This window comes from Mesoplodon densirostris, chromosome 19 (genome assembly GCF_025265405.1).
Source record: "Mesoplodon densirostris isolate mMesDen1 chromosome 19, mMesDen1 primary haplotype, whole genome shotgun sequence".
In the NCBI taxonomy this organism is placed as follows: domain Eukaryota; kingdom Metazoa; phylum Chordata; class Mammalia; order Artiodactyla; family Ziphiidae; genus Mesoplodon; species Mesoplodon densirostris.
This window is the reverse complement of record NC_082679.1, coordinates 13,591,168-13,611,958: the sequence shown is the minus strand read 5'-3', so window position 1 is coordinate 13,611,958 and position 20,791 is coordinate 13,591,168. Positions and strand designations below refer to the sequence as shown.

Sequence of the window (20,791 nt, the reverse complement as noted above, 5' to 3'; positions counted from 1 at the left end):
GTTCAACAAGAAAGAGTGGTTCAGACAAATTAGCGTTCATTGATACAATGACATCTTATGCAGCCATTAAAACAAATGTTCTTGAAGAATATTTAATGACCTGGAAAGATACTGGTGATATTTATAATCTTGTTTTAAAAAGATACAAAATTCTTTATAAATGTGTTTCCAATTCTGTTTTAAAAGGTAGGTAGGGGGCTTCTCTGGTGGCGCAGTGCTTAAGAATCCACCTGCCAATGCAGGGGACACAGGTTCGAGCACTGGCCCAGGAAGATACCACATGTCGCGGAGCAGCTAGGCCCAGGCGCCACAACTGCTGAGCCTGTGCTCTAGAGCCTGCAAGCCACAACTACTGAAGGCCACGCGCCTAGAGCCCGTGCTCTGCAACAATAGAAGCCACGGCAATGAGAAGCCCGCGCACCGCAATGACGAGAAGGCCCCGCTTGCCGCAACTAGAGAAAGCCTGCGCGCAGCAACGAAGACACAACACAGCCAAAATTAAAAATAAATAAATTTATTTAAAAAATAAATAAAAGGTAGGTAAATGCACAGAAAAAAAGACATTAGGCAATCACTCATTCATTGCTTCTGCAGATATTAATTAAATGCCTACTATGTGCTAGATACTGTGCTGGGGCAAGGGAGATGCACTAAATATTTAAAAGTACCTCTGAGGAGGTGGATTTACAACTCATCCAACCATCCATTCAACAAATGTTTATTCAACAGATGGGCAAGTACAGTGAACAAAACAGACAAAAATCAATGCTCTCGTGGTGCTGACACGACAGCAGGGTAGAGAGCCAAAAAACAGTAACTATGATTATCTAATCATCTAATATGTTAGAAGGTGATCTGAGCAACAGAAAATAAGAAAAAGCCGACAAGGTAAGGGGTTTGGTCGCATGTGAGAGGGATGTTTGCTCCATTAGTCAGGGTGGGCAGGAACAGTCCCACTGATAAGATGACATTTGAGTAAAACCCTGAAGGACAGAAGGGAGGTAGCCATGACGATACCTGGGGGAAGAGTCTATTCCAGACAGAAGGAAAAGGCAATGCAATGACCTTGAAGTGGGAGAGCACCTGAATTTTTTTTTTTTTTTTTTTTTTAATGGAAGAGCAAACTGGCTGGAGCTCAATAAGTGCAATCACAGAAAAAGATGTCAGAGTTTAGATTACGGGTTTCTTTTTTCAAAAAAATTTTTTACAAATAAATACTAAAACCAACAAAACAAAAACAAACAAAAAAACTTTATAAAAAGATTCAATCAAACTGTGCCTTGATTCCGGGCCAAGTTCCCGGACTCAGACAGACTGACAGACGTCGTCCAAAACTCATTATTTACTTCCTGTGATCCCGAACCAGCTCATTCGCCCCTCTAAACCTCAGTTTTATCTGTAAAATGGGTATTAATATACAATACGGCTGTTGCGAGTATTCAGCGAGAAATTTCACTTGGCGGGGTGTCTGACACATAGTAAATGCTTACGAACTGTTTCTGGCCATTATTACCATTACTGCCTTCCACCCCCTAACTCCTTTTGAGGGAAGGTGGGAAGTTCTGTTACCAGAGGATAGCCATTTTCCCCTTTAAGAATCCAAGTGGGCTGGGAGCCAGCCTCTCCGCACCCTTTCCAAATTTTCCAATCCCTGCTTGGCATTTTCCGCCCGCAGGTCTCCGATTGGACTATCAGCACCAATCAGAGGCTGGAGCGGCGCTGCCCGAAGCCCAGCTCCGCCCCTGAGCGGGCCCTGCCCCCGACCCAGTCAGCCCCGTTGCTATGGGGACTGGTGGACGGCGAGGGGGGAAAGCCCCGGATGTTCGTTGGGGATTCAACATGGCGGCGGCAGTGGCCGTGCTGGCGGCGGCGCAAGAGAGCTGAGGGCGGCGTGAGGGCGCCGAGTTCCGGGCCGAGCAGCTAGGCCGCGAGCGACTGCTGTACCGAGCCGGTAGGATAAGCGGTCTGGCCAGGGGATTGGGGTGCGCCGGGCGGTTGTAGAGCGTTTAGGCGAATAGGGGGCGGGGCCGCTGGGGTCAAAGTTCACTTGTGGAGGGAAGGGTCGCGTCCGGGGGGTCGTGGGTCTATGCTGAGCGGGAGGGAGGGAGGTGTATAGGAGGTCAGAGGTCAAACTAACGAAGGGGGCGTGGCGAAGGGGGCGCAAAATTCGAAATTTGAAGTGGGAGTTCGTTGGAGGGGCACGGGGTGAATGTCAAAAAAGGGGGGTCAAATTAATAATTTAATGGGAGGATGTGCCTACGAGGGTCAGAGGTCACAACCGTGGGGGCGGCGGGTTGGAGTTAAGGCAGCAGCCAGTGGAGCAAATGTAGGAGTTTTAGGTTGGGGGGCATCTTTATGAGATCAAAGGTGGGGCGTGACCAAAGCGAGCAAAAATCAGAATCTGATGGCCCGACAGATGATGTTCCCGAGGGTCAAAAGTTAAAACCCAAGTGGGACATATTGCTGGAGAGGAGGGGTAGGACATTCAAGAAAGAAATCAAAGGTGCTTTCTGGTGGGAGAGAAGGAAGCCCCCCTCCCGCAGATAATGAAAAGAATTCCAAGCACTCATAAAGCACTATGTGTCAGGCCCTGTTCTAAATGCTTGCCATGTATTTAATCCTGACCACAACCTTATGGGCTTGGTGCCATTATTAAAAGGCTAAGTGATTTGCCCAGGGCCACCTCATGAATAAGTTTTGCAGCTGAGATTGGAACTCTGGAGTTCTGGGCCCAGAGTTCTATGCTCTGCGGCCTCTCAAATACTCATAATGTTGGTTAATACTTAATGAGGGCTGACCCTGTGCTCAGCGCCTGGTTTTATTGTACTACAATCTAGATACACCCACTTTGCAGCCACAAAAAGTGAGGCTCAAAGAGCTTCTGCTAAGTGACGGAGGCAGATTCCAGGCTGGATCTGAATGATTCCAGAGCTTCTGCCCCTGGTCACCACACTGTAGATTGCCAGACGTCTGTTCGTGGAAGCAGGGGGCTGGGCAAGGCCGGGCCGCTCCCTGGGCAGGAACAGATTGTCTGTTTGGCCTCCGTGGAAGGGTGTGATCTGGGAGGAGAGGGTCCCCTGGGCCGATGGGATGGGGTGTTTGTGGGTGGCCTGGAGTCCAAGTGAGTCTGGCAGGCTCCTGTCTGGGGAGGGTGTTGTTGGGTGGTACCCTGTACAAAGTTGGGTGTTCCCTGTCCTTACAACCCCAGCCTCTCCTCACGATCCTCAGTCACTGCCACCTCTTTTCCTCCTGCTCTCCCGCATCCCTCCCCGAGGTCCAACCACACTGGCCTGTTTGCTGTTCTTCAGCTCTGTAGGCGTATGCCTCCTCCAGGTCTTTGACCTTCGTGTTCCCTCTGCTTGGAATCCCTTCCCCACTTTGCACCCTCTCACTCACAAGCCACTCACTCACAGCCTGACCAGGACCACCCTGCCCCCAGACACTGTTTTGTGGTATTTTGGCCGTGCTGTGTGGCATGTGGGATGGTTCCCGGACCAGGGATCAAACCCAGACCTCTGCAGTGAACGCGCTGAATCCTAACCACTAGGCCACCAGGGAACTCCCAGCGGCCCTCCACACACACTCTTTATCTCACTATTGTTCTCTCCCAGCCCTTCACTCAGTCTTTAACTTATTTATCAACACACAGTTTCTTGTCTGCCTCCCACTAGAATGTGGGCCCCTCACGGGCAGGAATTTCTCCATGTTGTTCTTTCCCTGAATCCCCACTTGAATCACTGCCTGGTCCACGGAGGGTGCTCAGTTGGTGGTGGTTGAATGTTGGGCGTGGTGCTGGGTGCTGGGTCTGCAGCAGCGGGCAAGACACACAGAGCCCCTGGCCCCTGAGGGCCCTCAGTGTCCCTTGGTGGGAGCGGACTGGAACCAGACCCCTAGCCAGTGATGCATGGCTACATCTCTACCAGCAGTGACGTGGCCTGCGAGGACATGCTCAGAGGACCAGGCGAGTGCCCAGACCCTGGGCCTGCTACTCTGTCCCTTGGAAAGTCCCCTGGGCAAGCTCTGAAGGATGAATAGGAGGAATGGGAAAGGGTGTGCCAGGCAGAAGAAAAGGCGCGAGTGGAGGTCAGGGATGCAGAGTTGGGGGCTTGTCGGCAGCATGTAGCCTGTGTGAGACCCCTAGGGTTCCTGGCCTTGGAGGAGGGTGGGCAGTGGAGCAGGGGCAGATGAGTAGCTGCCCTGTGTGTGTGGAGCTCCAAGGCAGTACTGGGGAGTGGTTCAGAGAAAGGACGCTGGAGCAAGGATGCCTGGCTATGGGCTTCCCTGGTGGCGCAGTGGTTGAGAGTCCGCCTGCCGATGCAGGGAACACAGGTTCGTGCCCGGTCTGGGAAGATCCCACATGCCGTGGAGCGGCTGGGCCCGTGAGCCATGGCCGCTGAGCCTGCACGTCCAGAGCCTGTGCTCCGCAACGGGAGAGACCACAACAGTGAGAGGCCCGCGTACTGCAAAAAAATAAAAGGATGCTTGGCTCACATTCATCACTCACAGGCTGTGTGACCGTGGGCAAGTCGCTTAACTTTTCTGGGCCTCAGTTTCCTCCTCTGCAAAATGGGCATAATGATAGTGACTAGTTCATAGAACTGCTGTGACGATGCAGAGCATAAAGAGCTTGGCCCAAGGCCTAGCACACAGTAGGTGCTGTGTAAGCACTGGTCTTGAGGCTGCTGCTGCTACTGCTACCTGAAGAGGGCCTCAGAGGTGGTGGCCAGGCCTCTTTCCACCTGCCTCCTGGCTTACTCTGGCAGCCACGCCTCCCCTACCTGACTCTGGCAGGGTCACTGGGTGGGTACAGGGCCAGGCAGCCCTATGAGGCCAGCCAGCCTCAGGCCCTCACGGCAGCAGCTCGCTCAGCATCTCAGGGCTTGGCACAGATAATGGGGGAATGATAGGGCTTTGGCACTAGACACCCACATTCGGGTTCCTGCCCCATCACTTACCAGCCACGGGACCTTGGGCAAGTGATTTCTTATTTGCCAGTTTTGTTCCTGTGAATACACTTCAGACTAGGGAAAAAAGTAGAGCTTTCAATGTAGCAAAACACCCACACTTCCAGTGTCCAGCACACAGTGGATACAGTTAAAGGCCCCTCTTCTCTGCCTCGCCCTCCCTGCCCGTCCTCCCTCCCAGCGGTAGCTGGATTTGGTGTCCAGCCTTCCTCTGCAGGTTTTCCTACTGTTCCTGCCCTCCGATGGATTCACAAACAATAGAGTAATAGCTCTCAACCCTGGCTACATATTGCAGTCACCTGGAGAGCTTTCAAAAATACTGCTGCCCAGGCCCACCCTAGAGATTCTGGCTTGGAGTCCCTTGGTCTGGGATGGGGCCAGCATCGGCATGTGGTTCTGATGGCCAGCCAGGGTTGCCCACTGTTTTACAGTTTTACAGATCATATAAAGGGTACCACAGTAAACAGCCTGCTTCTTCTGCTCTGCGTTAGTTTGGCTTTTTCTCCACGTGGACGTGTGTTGGTCTAGAGCAGGTCATTCGTTTTCCCTTTCTGCGTTTCTTTTTGTATTGGTGACACACAGGAGTTACCCGTTCACCTTTCGGCGGCCATTTAGGTGGTTCCCACTGGGACTGTAACAAACAACACTGCAATGAACATTCTAGACATGTTTCCTTGTGTACCACGGCCAGAGTCTGTCTTAGCCATATGTCTCACAGTGGAAATGCGGGACCTTCCAGATTGCTCCCCTAAGCATTTGTACCAATATGCTTCCCAGCAGTGCTTGAGGGTTCCCTTGCCTCCGTGTCCTGCTTCGGGCAAGTCTGCAGCCCTTGCTGAAACAATTTACTCAGCCATGAGGTGGCAGGTTTTATGCCACCTGCCTGCCGCCCTCACCCCAGGCTGGAAACGGGGATAGTTCATGTGACGGGCTTAGCTGGGGCCTGATGCCTGCTGAGCCCTCACACCCAGAGGAGAAGGCAGGCTGGGCTTTGACCTTCGCCCTCTAGAGTATCCAGGACAGTGGCTGAAACTTTGACCCAACTCTCCTTGGGGATCATCTCCCAGGGCTGACATTTGGGAAGGGAAATGGTACTGACTTAAACCTCCTCAGGACGGAGGCAAAGAGGAAGGAGGTGCAGCTCGGAAAGGGTTGGGCAAAGCCTTGATACACTCGTGTGTGTCAGATCATTGGTCCCAGTAGTGACCAACACAGTCAAAGCCCTGCCCTCATGGGTTACAGGACAGTGAAGGAGATAAACCTGTCCCCAGACGGTGATGGCCCACAGTGGTTGGGCTGGGATAGGGATGCACAAGCAGAATGGTTAGGGCTGGGAGGGGGGACGTACAGGGACTGTAGGAATCCGGAGGTGGCGTCTGACCCAGCCTGGGGAGCCAGCACGAGGGCTTTCTGGAGAAGGAGACATCTGATTGACGAGAGGGAGCCAGGCCTGGGAAGAGTTGGAAAGAACAGGACAGGTAGTGGATATGGAAAGTGCAAAGGCCCTGAGGTCCATAGGAGCTTGGGATGTTCAGGTCCCACCAAGGAAGCCAGTGTGGCAGAGCTGGCAGTGAGGTCAAGGAGGTGGGGAAGTGTGGCAGATACAGCGGGGGGTGACAGGCTGGGGCGAGGAGTGGGGACTTCATTCTGTGTGTAATAGGAGTCATTAGAGGGCTTTAAGCAACATCTGCTTTGCCTTTTATAAAGATTGCTCAGGCTGCCATGTGGGGCACAGATCAGGGAGGGTGGGGGCCGGGAGACCTGAGGGGAGGCTTCTGGGATAGTCCAGGCAGAAGAGAGTGGGTAGCGTGAGGGTGGCGGTGTTGGAGGGTCCCGTGTGCTGGCCAAGATTTTGAGTCCTTTACCGATATGGACTCATTTGATCTTCACAGCAACCTACGAGGTAGGTACTGTTATCAACCCCTTTTTAGAGATGAGAGAGTTGAGACCCAGAGAGATATGTGACCTGCCTAGGGTCACACAGCAGGCAAGTGGCAGAGGCAGGACTTGAACTCCAGGCCTTCGGGCTCCAGAGTCACTGCTTGTTGCAGTTGCCCTGCAGTGTTTTGGGAGTGGTCTTGGTAAGACAAGGCTACTTCCTGTTCTTCCAGGCTCCTGTTTAGATAGAAACTCTTCGGGGGCCTGTTCAGCCTGGGTGGTTTCTGAGCACTGGGTCCCCACTTCCCTCAGGACCTCCCACAGCCCCCTTCCCTTTCTCGTCAACTGCCTCTCCCCTCCCTGTCCTGCTGGCTCACACTGAGCCAGACTTCCTGGCCAGACGCCGGTCGGGGTGTCCCCAGCAGCTGTTTCTCCCATCACCCAAGCCGGGCGGCCACAGATGCTGCCAGCAGGAAGCAGTCTCCTTCCAAGTCACAGCCAGGGAAATGGGACCCTTCCCGGCCCAGCCACCCATCCGGGGCTGGGGCTTATTGTCTACCAGCTGCCTTGGCCCACAGGAACGCTGGTGGAGGGGGGCAGGGAGGGTCAAAAGGGGAGCTTTCCCAGGTCCCAGGGGAGCCAGCTACGGCAGATATGTCAGAAGCCACCACTCACTGCAGCCCGTCTCACGGGGCCCTCTGGTCCTGCCCAATGGCACCTTCCCTGCCAGGGCCACACATTCCGCTCACACGTCCCTCAGCCTGACCCCCTACTGGAAGAGCCAGAGCATCCCCGGGCCTCACCTTCCTCACCTGTTAAATGGGCTATCGGGAGGATGGGAGGAGACCGTGCTGTCGAGTGCTTAGCACATTACCTGGTACGTAGTAAAGCTCGTGGTACGTGTGCCCCTCTGGGCTGCAGCCTCCTCTGCGCCTGCTCTGTGCTGGCCGCCACGTCCCTGAGTGCCAGGCGCCAGGTGTGTGCTTTATGAGCATCCCGCCGTGGCTCGGCCCGCAGCTCTGAGGAGGAGGTGTTATTAACCGCATTTTAATTTTAAGAAAGCCCATTTTTGCCCTGTCTGCATGTATTACCTATTTGCAGTTGAGAAACCAGACACAGCGCAGAAGGGTATATACGGCGATAAGGTCTCTTTCCCACCCCAGTGGTCAGACCCCTTCCCAGAGACAGCATTGTTCCCGGTTTCTTTTCTTTCTCGGGTGTTTGTTCCTGCACGTGTTCTCCCCCGCTTTTGTTTTTGCTCACATGGAGCCGACTTCCCATGTTTGTATTCTGTCCTGCCCCTTGCTTTTTTCACTCTTAAGTTCTGTGTCAGGATGTAGAGGGCTTCCTCGTGCTTTCTGTGGCTGTGTGAGGTTCCATGGCATGGTGTCCCCCAACACGCGTGTGAGCTGTGGGCACACCTCTGGAGGTGCTCGGGGGTCTGAGATGTGTGCCCCGGTAGCTCTGCTGGCAGTGTCCCAGTCTGCCTGAGAGCATGCTCCTGTTTGCACCCCACCCCCAGTGTCTGGTGGCGCCACGGTCTCCTCACGTTCTCACCATGTGGATGGGTGTTATCTGATACTTTGACCTCTGCCAGTCAGGCAGGTGCCAGTCAGGCAGGTGCCACAATAAGTGGTCCTTATTGTGGTTCTGATTTTTTAAAAATCATTCTTGTTATTTATTTTATTTTAATTTTGGCCGTACCACGTGGGATCTCATTTCCCCCCCCCCCCACCCCCTGCCATGGAAGCGCAGAGTCTCAATCACTGGACCACCAGGGAAGTCCCCTGATTTTAATATGAGTAAAGGGGAGCATCTTTGTGTTTGTTGAAAGCCATCTGGACTTCTTTCCTGTCTCTTTGTGATATTTTTGCTTTCCCTAAAAAGAGGAAACTGAGGCATAGGCTGGAAACCCCACAGCGAGTGAGTGGCAGATTTGGGACTCAGATCCAGGCCTGCCTGTGGCTCCAACTGGAGCTCTTAACCTGTCGGGTGCAGTGGAGACTCAGGGCATAGACTCTGGAGCCAACTTTGCCACTCTTAGCTGTGTGATCCCAGACAAGTCAGTTCACCTCTCTGTGCCTCCGCGTCCTCATCTATAAAATGGGGACGATAATGATACCTCCTTTATAGGGTTGTTTTGAGGATATAAATGCATACTCATCAGACAAAATGCATAGTAAGTGTCCAAAGACGGATAGCTGCCAGTATTAGTACTCATAGTATTACTCTATATTATTAGTATTAGCAGGCACTGTTTTGTGTGCTTTGAGTGAACGAACTTATCACATCCTCTTAGCAACCCCAAGATGTAGACGTTCTTGTTTTTTTGTTGGTGGTTGTTTTTTGTTAGCAGCATGTGGGATCTTAGTTCCCGGGCCCCCTGCAGTGGAAGCGCAGAGTCTTACCCGCTGGACCACCAGAGAAGTCCTAGATGTATATGTTCTTATTATCCCGCTTTTAAGGGGAGGAAATGGAGAACCTGGGAGACCAGCCTGGTGTCAGAGCCGTTAGGGCTGGGGTTTGGCCCCGGGCTCCCTCTGCCACCCGCTAACTGAGCAGAGGGATTAGAAGGCTCCTCCCTTCCCAGCCGGCTGCAGCGGAGCTCTGGAGGGCACACCTTGGCAGGTGGGGACGCCGGGCAGGGGCCCCACGTAGAGAGCCTCCCTCCTGGGCCCTCTGCTCCCACCCCCGCGCCCCAGCCCAGCCCTGGAAACTCTGATAAAGCCGCATTGTGTGGCAGTTTCGGGCTTGCTTCCCCTGGCGGCTTTCAGCCACTCCCACACATGGGGAAGCCGCCTGGGCCTCCTCCCCCTCCCCCGCCCCTCCTGCCAGCCCTCCACGCGAGTGCTGGGAATGGGGAGGAAGTAGGGCATTGCGGGAGGGCTGGGCTCCTACCGTCCCCCAGGTGAGGACAACCCCCCAAGTCCTGTGCGCATGCACGCGCGCGCGCGCGCGCTCTCTTTCTCTCTCTTTCTTTCTCCCTAGGAACCCCTCCTCTGCTGCCTGCAGCCACTTCCCCAGCTCCCTTCGCCCTCCCTCCAAATCTGGCCCCAGATTAGTTGTGTATTTATGTACTTTGATAATTCCACCTCTTTAAACCTTCCACAGTAGTGAAGGGTAACATGCCTATAGAAAAGTGCATCAGTGCCCATGTCAGTTTAACAGGTAATTATAAGGTGAGCAGCATTTCACCACACCTAGGCGAAGACTGCGGACACAGCACCCCAGGAGCCTCCCATGCCCCCTTGACCACAACCCCAGTAGAGGCCACCTCCCTGACCTTGGGGGTCACCAGGCCCCCGCTTTTCCAGAGGTTTTACCAGGTGTGCATCCTGAGTTATAGCCTGCCACCTCGCCTGCCTGGGGACTTCGCATAAATGGACTCCTGCAGCACATCCTCGTCTGGGCCTGCCCTCCCTCATCCTTGGTCTGTGAGGCACAGCCATGTGGTTGTGGGTGTGAGTGGTTCGTTCGCCCTCGTTGCTGGGCAGCCTTCTAATCATGACTTACTTCTCCGCCCCTGCTACGCGGGGGTGACCGTGCTCTTTGAACGCATCTGCTGGGACCTGTGTGCATGCATTTCTCCAGGGATCACGTCCGGGCTGCGGTGCTCAGCTCAGAGGGTCGAGTCTCACCCCCTTAGCAGAGCCCGCCACGCAGCTGTCCAGTGTGGCCGTAACTGCGCGCCTGCCCAGCAGCGGCTGCTCATCCTCCCCTGCACTGGGTCTCTCAGACTTTGTAACTGACCTTGCAACATTTTATATTCTCTTCTCCTACAGAAGTAACACGTGTGCTTCTTATCGCTGAGATGAGTCCTCTTGTCCTTTTCTCCTCCCCGGGGTCCTATCCATGCCAGCTCTTACCCATCCCACCTATGGGCGTCAAGTGCTTACTCCTTGATAAGCCCTGTGCTGGGGCCCCAGGTGCCAGGACCCGGAGGTGAACACAGCAGGCTCCCTCGCAGGGCTCAGTCTGGCAGGCGACCCAGACCTTGACCAAGGAGTGACACGGAGACAGGCAAAATAGACCAGACTCCCAAGCCCCATCTCCTCCCAGCAACCCTGCCTCGTTCACGGGCACCCCATCCGTCCTCTCGATGGGGCCGGGAATCTGGCGTCATCCTGGCTCCTCTTGTCCTCGTCCTCCACATCCAGGATGTCAAGAAAGCCGGCTGGGGCTTCCCTGGTGGCACAGTGGTTGAGAGTCCACCTGCAGGTGCAGGGGACACGGGTTTGTGCCCCGGTCTGGGAGGATCCCACATGCCGTGGAGCGGCTGGGCCCGTGAGCCATGGCCGCTGAACCTGCGCTCCGCAACGGGAGAGGCCACAACAGTGAGGGGCCCGCGTACCGCAAAAAAAAAAAAAAAAAAAAAAAGCTGGCTGATTAGACCCCGGCGCCTCCCACTCCTTGTTATCTCCACCTGGTTCCAGCCGCCCTCTGCTCCTGCCTGGGCCATGTGGCCACCCCCTCACTCCCCCGCTGCCCCCACAGTCTGTCCCCGTGCCCAGCCAGGGGTTCCCTGCCCTGCTGGGCGCCCTCCTGTGGCTTCATCTCTTTTGGGAAACGCCTCCAAGGCCCCACAAGATCCTGGCCCAGGTTCCCTGCTCACCTTCACTCCTCTCCTGCTGCCCTATTCCTGGAACATTCCAGGCTGGTCCTGCCTCAGGCCCTCTGTTCATGCTGCTCCCTTGTGTTTGCAGCACCTCGCATCCCTGCATCCAGGCAGATCTCCCTGACTCCTGTCTACAGTAGCACCGTCACTCTCTCTCCCCACCTTCCCCTGCTTGGTTCTCCTGGTCCACTCACCATCACTACTGATCTGTTATGACTGTGGGCGTGTGGGTTAGTGTCCTCTCAGCCCGCCCCCCCGCCCCACCCCGAATAACTTAGCTTCATGGCGGTGGGGGGGATTCTTGCGTCCCTTGTTATATCTCAGGGCTTGACTTGTAGTAGTCACCCAGTAAACACTGGTGGGCGGAATGAATGAACAAGCCATAATAAGCGGAGAGTGTCATTGCCAGAGTGTATGATGTGGGGGGGTGTCCTTCCCCCACCCTCCCGCCCCGCCCCCAACGTGAGAGTTACAGGGCAGGCTTTTCTAAGGAGGAATTGCTGCTTGAAGGATGAACTCAGGGAGGAGGAGGGTGACGAGCAGTCGAGGCTGAGGGAGCTGCCTGTGCAGAGGTCCCAGGCGGGAGAGCGCAAGGCGCCTTCCAGGAGTCGAAGGAAGACTGGCATTCTCCCTCTGCTCTGGATTCCAATCTTGGCAGCCACTCGGGCCTCTTCATGTCTCAGTTTCTTCCTGTAGAACTGAGGCTCCTGTGCGTGTCCTAGGGCATGTGTAAAGTTCTGCTCCTAACATACTTATCCTAGTGCCTGGCATATGAATGTGATTGGTTTATTACCCTTTTTTCCAACAAATACTCTGGAGTGCCTGGCCCTTTGTGGCCTCCGGGGACACTGTGGTAGATAAACAGACCCAGTTGCTACCCAGATGGAGCCTATCTCTTGGACTCTTAGCCTTCTGGCCACACCCCCAACCTCCCAGCTCAGAGGCAAGAGAAGGCCTGAAAAGACCTTGGGCCTGGGGAGTCCTTATTCCTGCGGCTGATTAATAGGGAGAACTAATGGCGGGTTTGCACACGCCAGGCCCAGTGCCCGCACACAACTCCCACGCTGTTTCTACTCAGTCCTTCCTGGAAGGATTCGACCCATTTCAGAGATGAGGGAGGCGAGGGTGGCACCAGTGGTGAGTGCTGCATCCATCCTGCTGGCAGGTGCTAACCTGGTGTGGTGGTATCTCCTCGGGCTGTTGGAGCATCTTTTCACGTGCTCCTCAAACATCGGGAGCGCCCCTCCTATGAAGGGCCCGTTCGGGTCACTTGCCTCTTTTTCCTCTGGCTGTCTGTACTTTTTTTTTTTAACCACTAGACCGCCAGGGAATTCCCTGTCTGCATTTTTATTTTGAATTTCTGTGAGTTAAATTCTAGATTCTGGTAAAGAACATGTGTTTCCTAGATGGTACTCCTGCCTTCTCTCAGTCCATGGCCTGTCTTTTCACTTTAAAAAAAAATATATTTATTTATTTATTCATTTGGCTGCATCAGGTCTTACTTGTAGCACACGGGCTCTTCATTGCAGCACTCAGGCTTCTCTCTAGTTGTGGCGCATGGGCTCTCTAGTTGCGGCCATGGGCTCAGTAGTTGTGGCGTGTGGGCTTAGTTGTCCCGCGGCGTGTGGGATCTTAGTTTCCTGACCAGGGATGGAACCCGCGTCCCCTGCATTGGAAGGCCGATTCTTAACCACTGGACCACCAGGGAAGTCCATTCACTATTTTTATTGTGTCTTTTGATGAACAGAAGCCTTTAGTTTTTTTGTTTTTTTTTTTTGTGTGTGGTACGCGGGCCTCTCACTGTTGTGGCCTCTCCCGCTGCGGAGCACAGGCTCCGGATGCGCAGGCTCAGCGGCCATGGCTCACGGTCCTAGCCACTTCACGGCATGTGGAATCTTCCCGGACTGGGGCACGAACCCATGTCCCCTGCATTGGCAGGCGGACTCTCAACCACTGCGCCACCAGGGAAGCCCAGAAGCCTTTAATTTTAATGCAGTCAGTTATCATCCATTTCCTTTATAGTTTTATAGTTCTACTTTTCACATTTAATCTTCCTTTGTGCTAGAATTGGAGTGTGTGTGTGCGTGTGTGTGTGTGTGTGTGTGGTGTGAGATAGGCACCCAGTTTCACATTTTCCATCTGGATCCCCAGTCATCCATGTACCATTTATTACAAACCAGCGTTTCTCCCGGGCCACCTGTGTCATAAATTATCTCTGTATAAGTGGGCCTGTTTCTGGGTACTTTCTTCCTTTCTCATGCTTGGTTTGCCTGTTCCTGTGTCAGTACCCCACTGTCCTAATTTCTGTAGTTGATAGTAAGTCTCGATGGTGTGGAGAGGAAGCCCTTCCACATGTCCTTCTTCCCGAGTGTCTCGGCCATTTGACTTTTCATAATTCCATTTAGATACGAGACGAGCATCTTGCCACACACACAGACATGACTTTGAGTCTCCCAGTCCATGAACGTGGTCTGTCTCTCCATTTACTTACGTCTTCTCTGATGTCTTTCAGCAAAGTATCACACTTTTCCAGCCTGGGCCTTGCCCACCGCTTGCTGGATTTATTCCAAGGCACTTTGTGATGTGGCAGGGGGAGCCTGTGGCCTCCTCTCCCATGAGGCGCCTTGTTCACTGGGCTTGGCTTTGCTGGGTGAGGCTCTCATAGCAGAGGCAGGAGCCCACTTCCCCCATTCCCTGCTTTCTCCCTGGCACCGCCCCTGGGCGCTGGCAGAGGGCAGGCAGGGTGCCAGAGAGGAGGTTGTAATTTTCCTGAATGATTTCAAGGGCTAATTAAAGGTTTTCCTTGACTAATCAGCTTACGGTTTAATTATCGGGAAACAGGCTCAGGGATGCAGGAAGCAGCACTGCTGGGGTCTCCTTACAGCATGGCGGGAAGGAGCCAGGGCCCAGCCCTTACCCCATGGCAGGATCTGGGGATACCCCGGCACCCCCAGGGGGCCAGCTGCGGTTCTCCATCCCTGGGAGAGAACGGGGTGGAGCGCAGCAGGTGCCGGTGAGGTCAGAGTGGGTCCCTGCCCTGCTTAAAATCCTTCTATGGTTCCCACTGCTGGGGTGGTGGGGGACCCAGTCCCTCCTCTGGTCAGCAAGGCCCTGCCCCCCTCCCTTGCCGGCTGCACTTCAGCCTCACTGGCCTTTTTTTAGTGCTCTCACCTCATTTATTCTTTGGGTCCTGGCCTAAAGGTTACCACCTCTGGGAAGCCTTCTCAGGCCACTCCTGCCTCCAGAGCAGGTGATAAACTCTGCCAGCCACAGGCTGGCTGTCAGCGTCTCTCCCTCCATCACTGATAAGTGCTTCGCGCCTGGGCTGCACCCTGTGGTCCAGCATTGGAGTTGCGGAGGACCCAAGAGGAGAAGGGGTTCAGGATGGGTGCTCTGAGGAGAGGGCTGGGCGCAGGCTTCAGGCCCGGAAGACTCAGTGATTGCTGAGGCCTTCCTGGGGGAGGTGGTTGGCAATCTGGCCAGTGACCTGACCAGGGAAGGGCTCTTGGGAGTTTGTGAAGGGGGCGGGGACCTGGAGATGGCTGTGCCAGGCCTGGCTTCATTCCTTGCATTCTTCAGCAGGCCCCAGACTCCCAGTGGCTAAGGTTGGGGAGGGTGGGCAGGCAGAGAGGGGGGCCTCCTGGGGGCTCACCCTGCCCCGCCCTTTCCCTTTCGGCCCCTCAGGCCTACACCCCCCTCCGTCTGTCTCACTTTACACCACCCCTCGAGGACACAGGCCTGGGACTGTGTGTCCAGGCCCCCCACCCCTAATCCCATGCTCACCCCTGGCCACACATTAGGGTTACCTGGTGCAGGCATCCATGCGGGGGTCCAAGGTCAGACCATTTGAATCCGAATCTCTGGCTGTGGGGCCTGAGCATTGGGCTTTGTGAGGGTTTTTTTCAAAACTCCTTGGGTGACTCTAGTGCAATTCTGAACCGAGATGAGAGCCACTGGCTTACAGAATGATAGGAAACATATATTAGCTTTTGCGATTTCCTGGGTTTGGGCACTTTCCTGGGTTTCTGACATGGCGTGATTAAGTCATGTCACCTCCATAAGCACACTAGGAAGATATGATTATTATTCCCATGTTACTGACAAGGGAGCTGAGGCCCAAAGGAGGCGTCCGTGCCTGGCAGTGCAGCCTCTGTCGCTGTCCTGTCTTCCCATCCCTGGGCCCTCCAGGCCCCTGTCTGAGCAGCTATCTCTCTCCCCACCTCACTTCTTTCTTTCTCTACCTGTGTCTCTGCCTCCTGTCTCTCTCCCTCTTTCCCTCAATTTCTGCTTCCCTCCTCCCCTGAAGAGGCTTCCTTAGCTTCCCTGTTTAGAGCCAGGATCCTGCTGAAGCCACAGAGGGGAGATGGTTTCTACAGGCCCAGGACAAGGACGGGAAGGATGCTAATGTCACCACTCTCCAGCCTCCCTTGCTGCTCCTGGCACCTGGTGTGGGAGAGGGTGGGAAGCAGGGCACCCATCCCACTGATGGTCAGGGGCGGGGGGTCCTGGGGCTGGCTCTGCAACCTTGCGTGGAGGATCATCCAGGGGGGTGGAGCCTAACAAATCCCGTGGGCCCCAGATCTGGTGTTGTCATCTGTTGCTGGTTACCATGTCAGGCTCCCGTGGGGTGGCTCATGGTTTAACTTCCAGAAAGGTTTGTGCTAAGATGTGAATATTGCATTGCAGGAGCCGTTATTGTTTGATGGGAACGAGGGGGACCAAGAGTCCAGTGCCCCTGTGTGTCCCCACTCACCAAGGGCTCCCTGGCCTCCTCTCCCCGACCCCATCCCAGCAAGGGCTGGGCATGCAGCTCCCCCGCCGGCCTCGCCCACCTCCAGCAGAGCTTCCTCTGTGACCTGAGGCCAGGCCCTGAGCCCTGGGTATCTCTGTACTGGTTCCCATTTGGAGCCGGAGGAGAAGGATTCTTGTTGCCTCCCAGGGTAGCTGGGAGAATTAAGTGAGTCAGCGTATGTGTAACACTCAGCACAGGGCTGACATCATTATGTCATTCTGGTTACTGTTGCCGTGATTACTGTTACAGTTATTAGAGGCAGGATATGTGTTTGGGTTTAGTAATTAAGGTTCAGGGGATGAGCGATCCATAATTCTTCACTGTTATGACTCGGTCACATTTCCTTTTGCAAAACATTTAAAACCTTTGTATAATGGAAGTGTCCACACATGCTCTGAAGAATGGTCTGATGCCCTCCCCACGTCCCTGTCCCCGTCCCCAGCTTCAGCAGTTATCAGTCACCACCAGGCTTTCTCATCTGTACCCCATCCCCACCTCCCTGATTCTTTTGAAGCAGTTCTCAAGCATCATAGACTTCAGCCGTAAATACCTCAGATTTTTTTTTGCCCATGAGAGATAAGGAATCTTTAAAACACACACACACACACACACACACACACAGTACCATTGTCACAGGAGAAAAAGAACCAGTACTTCCTTAATATCCTCACATTTCCCCAGTTGTCTTATCATCCTTTTTCAATGTGTTTGTTTGACTTGGCATGCAGACAAGGTCTGCTTTGCGTTTGGTTGATAGGCCCCTTAAGTCTTCTGTAGGCTATAGGGTTTCCCCTGGCGGCTCTTTCTGTGCTTGCTTCTTGGGTCACTGATCCATCAAAAACCCTGGTCCTCTCTCCTCTGGAAGTTTCCACACTCTGTCTCTCACTGATGCATCCTTGTGGTGTCCTTTCACATGGTCCTCTTTCCCCTGTACTTCCTGTATGTTGGGCCTTAGGCCTAGAGGTGCTATTGGATTCAGGTTCCCTTATTTCATAGGTGGTGCTCTGTGGGAACATCAGGCCAACATTTGTGTCTGAGTGACTATTTTAAAATAAATCTAATTAAGTTTTTTTTTTTAAGTGAGTGGATTGAAAAAAAAGTTCTTAAGTCACTCCTAGTAAGGCTGGTACCCAGCTACAGCAGAGCGGAGCGGGAGGAACCCAAAGGCCTGACTTCCAGAACTGCCGGGGCCTGGGAGCAAAGGGCTGTGTGTGAGCCCCTGGCTTCCAGTGAACCATCGTCATAAGTGCACAGCTTTGGGCTCCTGCTTTGCTGAGACCAGAGGCCCCCAGCTGAGAGCCATCCCTGACCCCCCAGCCCCACCCCCATCCTTCAGCCTGGCCTGGTGGTTAAGCTTTAGGGACTCCTGCCCCAGCTCTGCCCTTGGCCAGCAGGGCCACCCTGGGAAGCTTTCCCATCCCCCACGGGCTTCCTCCTCCGTAACATGATGCTGGTAGGGGGACCACACCTCCCTTGGAGGGCTGTGGTCTAGAGGCCTGGGCGCCAGGAGCTGCTGTTCTTCTGCATTTAGTGTAGACTCTCTTTGACCTCAGTCGGGCCACTCTCCCCTTCCACCCTCCCTCCCTTCCTGCCACGCCAGCCTCCTTGGCCAGCCTCCTCGGGCATTCTGGAATGTGCCAGGCAGGCTTCAGTCCTTGGGCCTTTGCAGTTGTGGTTCCTTTCACCCTGAAAGCTCTTCCCTAGATCCGCACGTGGCTCCCTCACTTCCTCTGCTCTTGCTCAAATGCCGCCCCCTCAGAGACACCCCTCCCCCCACTGTCCCCTCTCCCACTTGTTACGGACTTTTTTGTTTACTTGTGTGTTGTCTTAACTCCGTCACTCACTAGGATGTCATCTCTGGGAAGGAGGTACTGTCTTACTCACTGCTGTATCCCCAGTGCTTAAAACAATGCCTGGCACATACTGAGTGCATAATAAAGAATTGTTGAGTACGGGACCGAATAAGAGCCTGAACGTGGTTAAGTGAGTGGACTCTGGCCTGGGTCAGACCTGCCATGGAATCCTGGCTCTAATACATGCTGTGTGACCTTGGGCCAGCACCTCCCCTCTCTGAGCCTCACTTTCCTCCTCTGCAACATGGAGGCATTCACAGCACCCTGCTCACTGCCTTGTCTTGCACTAGTGTGGTGTGCACACGTAAGGCTCTGTAGTTGGCCTCGCTGGTGTCCTCTGTCTCCAGCGCAGGGCACAGGTGAGCCAGCTAGGGCTGTCCCCACCACGGGGACTCTACCAAAATCTTGACTAACTCCTTCCACTCTGGGTGACCGGCTGCGGCACCCCAGGGTAGGGACGCCGTGGATAGATACTTCCCCTTGGCTAGAAAGGCTCCACGGGGAGTGTGATCCACGCAGGACAGCAAAGTGCTGGGCATGTGGAGAGACCTGGGTGTTGGGGCTGAGACTGAATCTGGCTGCTTCCAGGCCTTTGTCTCCTTTGCAGGAAACAGGCTAAGAGCTGCAAGGGGCCTAGGAGGGCTACTGCTCTGATCGCGGCAGCAGTTACAGCCTTGGGAGTGTGTGAGTGTGAGAGAGAGAGAGAGAGAGAGAGAGATAGACAGACAGAGAGCGAAAGAGACTGTCTGTGGACACCTGCAGGTATGGAGGAAGCTTCCAGCTGTCAGAATTGCTACCCCTGGTGTTTCCTGCACCAGAGTGTAAAATATGACACATGTACAGAAAACCGCGTAAGACCTCCCTGTTCAGTCTAGTGAATAATTATAAAGCACACGCCCTTCTCACAACCACCCAGATCAAGAAGACAAGCATTGCGAGCACCCTAGAAGCCCCCTCCTTCATGTGCTCTTTCCAGGTTTATCAAATAAATTCAGCCCTCTTTTCTTCCTTTTAATTGTTGCCTGTTCGTTTGTGCATCATGAAAGATCACAGTTGCCCTCAAGAGATCAGAGAATCACCTGATGGACTCCCTTGGGCCTGTTGCCCAACTAAGAGAGAAAAAGCGCTTGCCATGGTTAAAGTCCCCTGGGTCCCCTCCCGCAGGTACTCACTGTGCTTCCTTGTTGCTTCCATAAATAGTATCCCATATTGTTCTGCAGGTTTTAAAACTGTAAATGGTCCCAGACTGCCAGCACTCAGCTGCAGCTTGCTTTCACTAGGGTGGATAAGTGAAGTCGCATGCCAGTGGGAATGCTCCCCAGCATGGGTCAGATGGAAGCCTCTCCCCATAGCCAGATGAAAGCAGCCCTGCCCCGGTGGAGCCGCAGGAGGGCGCTCTGGGGCTCCTCTCGGCTTGCCACCCCCTGCTCCAGCTGGGTGTGACACGTCTGCCTCAAATGAAGGTGGGTAGTCCCTGTCCGGAGAGGGCACTGCCAGCTTCCCAGGTTGACAGTTGGGTTTTAGCTATAGGCCCTTGACCTGTGAGGGGCCTTCCCTGACCCCTGTAAGGTGTGAAGGGGGTTCTGGTACCATCCCAGGTCTGTCAGTTCCACGGGGGGGCCTTCCCTGGAGAAGGGTGAGGACCCCCCCTCCACGTGGGAAGGGATGGGGGCTGGGTGCAGGGAGGGTCTCTTCTCTCCCCCTGCCTCCTCTGCCGCTCTGCTTCCCCTGTTAGCCAGTCTCATCCCGCCTTTCATGGAGAAGCCCTGCGGGGTGGAGATGACTATCAAAGGCTCTGGATCTGAAGGGCTGGGTTTGCTGCCCAGCTCCGCCACCTACTAGCTGGGTGACCTGGGGCTCGTGGCTCCCCTCCAGCCCCCCTCGGCCTCAGTTTCCCCATTTGTAAAATGAGATTGTTATAAAGGTTATTTTATCCATGTAAAGCACTCAGAAGAGAGCTAGCACATAGAAACCTCTTAACAAGTGTTAGCTGAGGGCATTATTGTCGTTATTGTCCCTCACTCCCTCCCCGTGTGCCTCCTCTGAGTCCAGCCCTGTGCTGGCTGATGCCTGGGACAGGATGGTGACCTGTCTGCCCGAGGCCCTGCCCTCATGTCCAGTGATGGGAGACAGACACAGCACTAAGCAGTGACAGCCCAGAGTGACCCTGAGGAAAGCACAGGCCCAAGTGTCATGGCTTTGGTGGAGGAGGCCCCGAGAACTTGAAGCAAGCCCTGGCTCCACCCTAGGAAATCAGGGAAGGCTTCCTGGAGGAGGAGACATCTGAGCTGAGGGCTGTAAGAGGAGTAGGAGTTAGTGTGTGGAAAGCTGTGCGTTCCAAGGAGAATGAATAGCATCTTCTAAGATGGGAAAGGGTCTGGCATTTTCAATAAATTACTATTTTTAATTAAGCTTTTCATTGTGAGATCATTGTAGATTAACTTGGACATGTAAAAAATAACACAGAGAGAGCCCCTGTACCCTTTACCCAGTTCCCCCAATAGTAACATCTTGCAAAATTATGGTTAGTACAAGACCACAACCAGGATATTGACACAGATACAGTCAAGATATAGAACATTCCATCACAAGGATCCCCCCTGATGCCTTTTTATAGCCACATCCCCTCCCTGGCCTGTCCCTAACTCCTGGCAACCACTCATCTATCTGTTCCCCATTTTTATAATTC

General features: G+C 54.1%; 1 protein-coding gene across 3 annotated transcripts in view; it reads left to right on the top strand.

Annotated features, from left to right (window-relative positions):
* The first annotated feature begins 1,785 nt into the window (after positions 1–1,785).
* The window catches only part of PAK4 (p21 (RAC1) activated kinase 4), a 46,500-nt gene continuing 27,494 nt past the window's right edge, over positions 1,786–20,791 (top strand). For all 3 annotated transcript variants that reach the window (XM_060084185.1, XM_060084186.1, XM_060084184.1), the window contains exon 1: positions 1,786–1,951. The gene's annotated coding sequence lies outside the window, so the exon portion shown is untranslated. The remainder of the gene's footprint in view (positions 1,952–20,791) is intronic.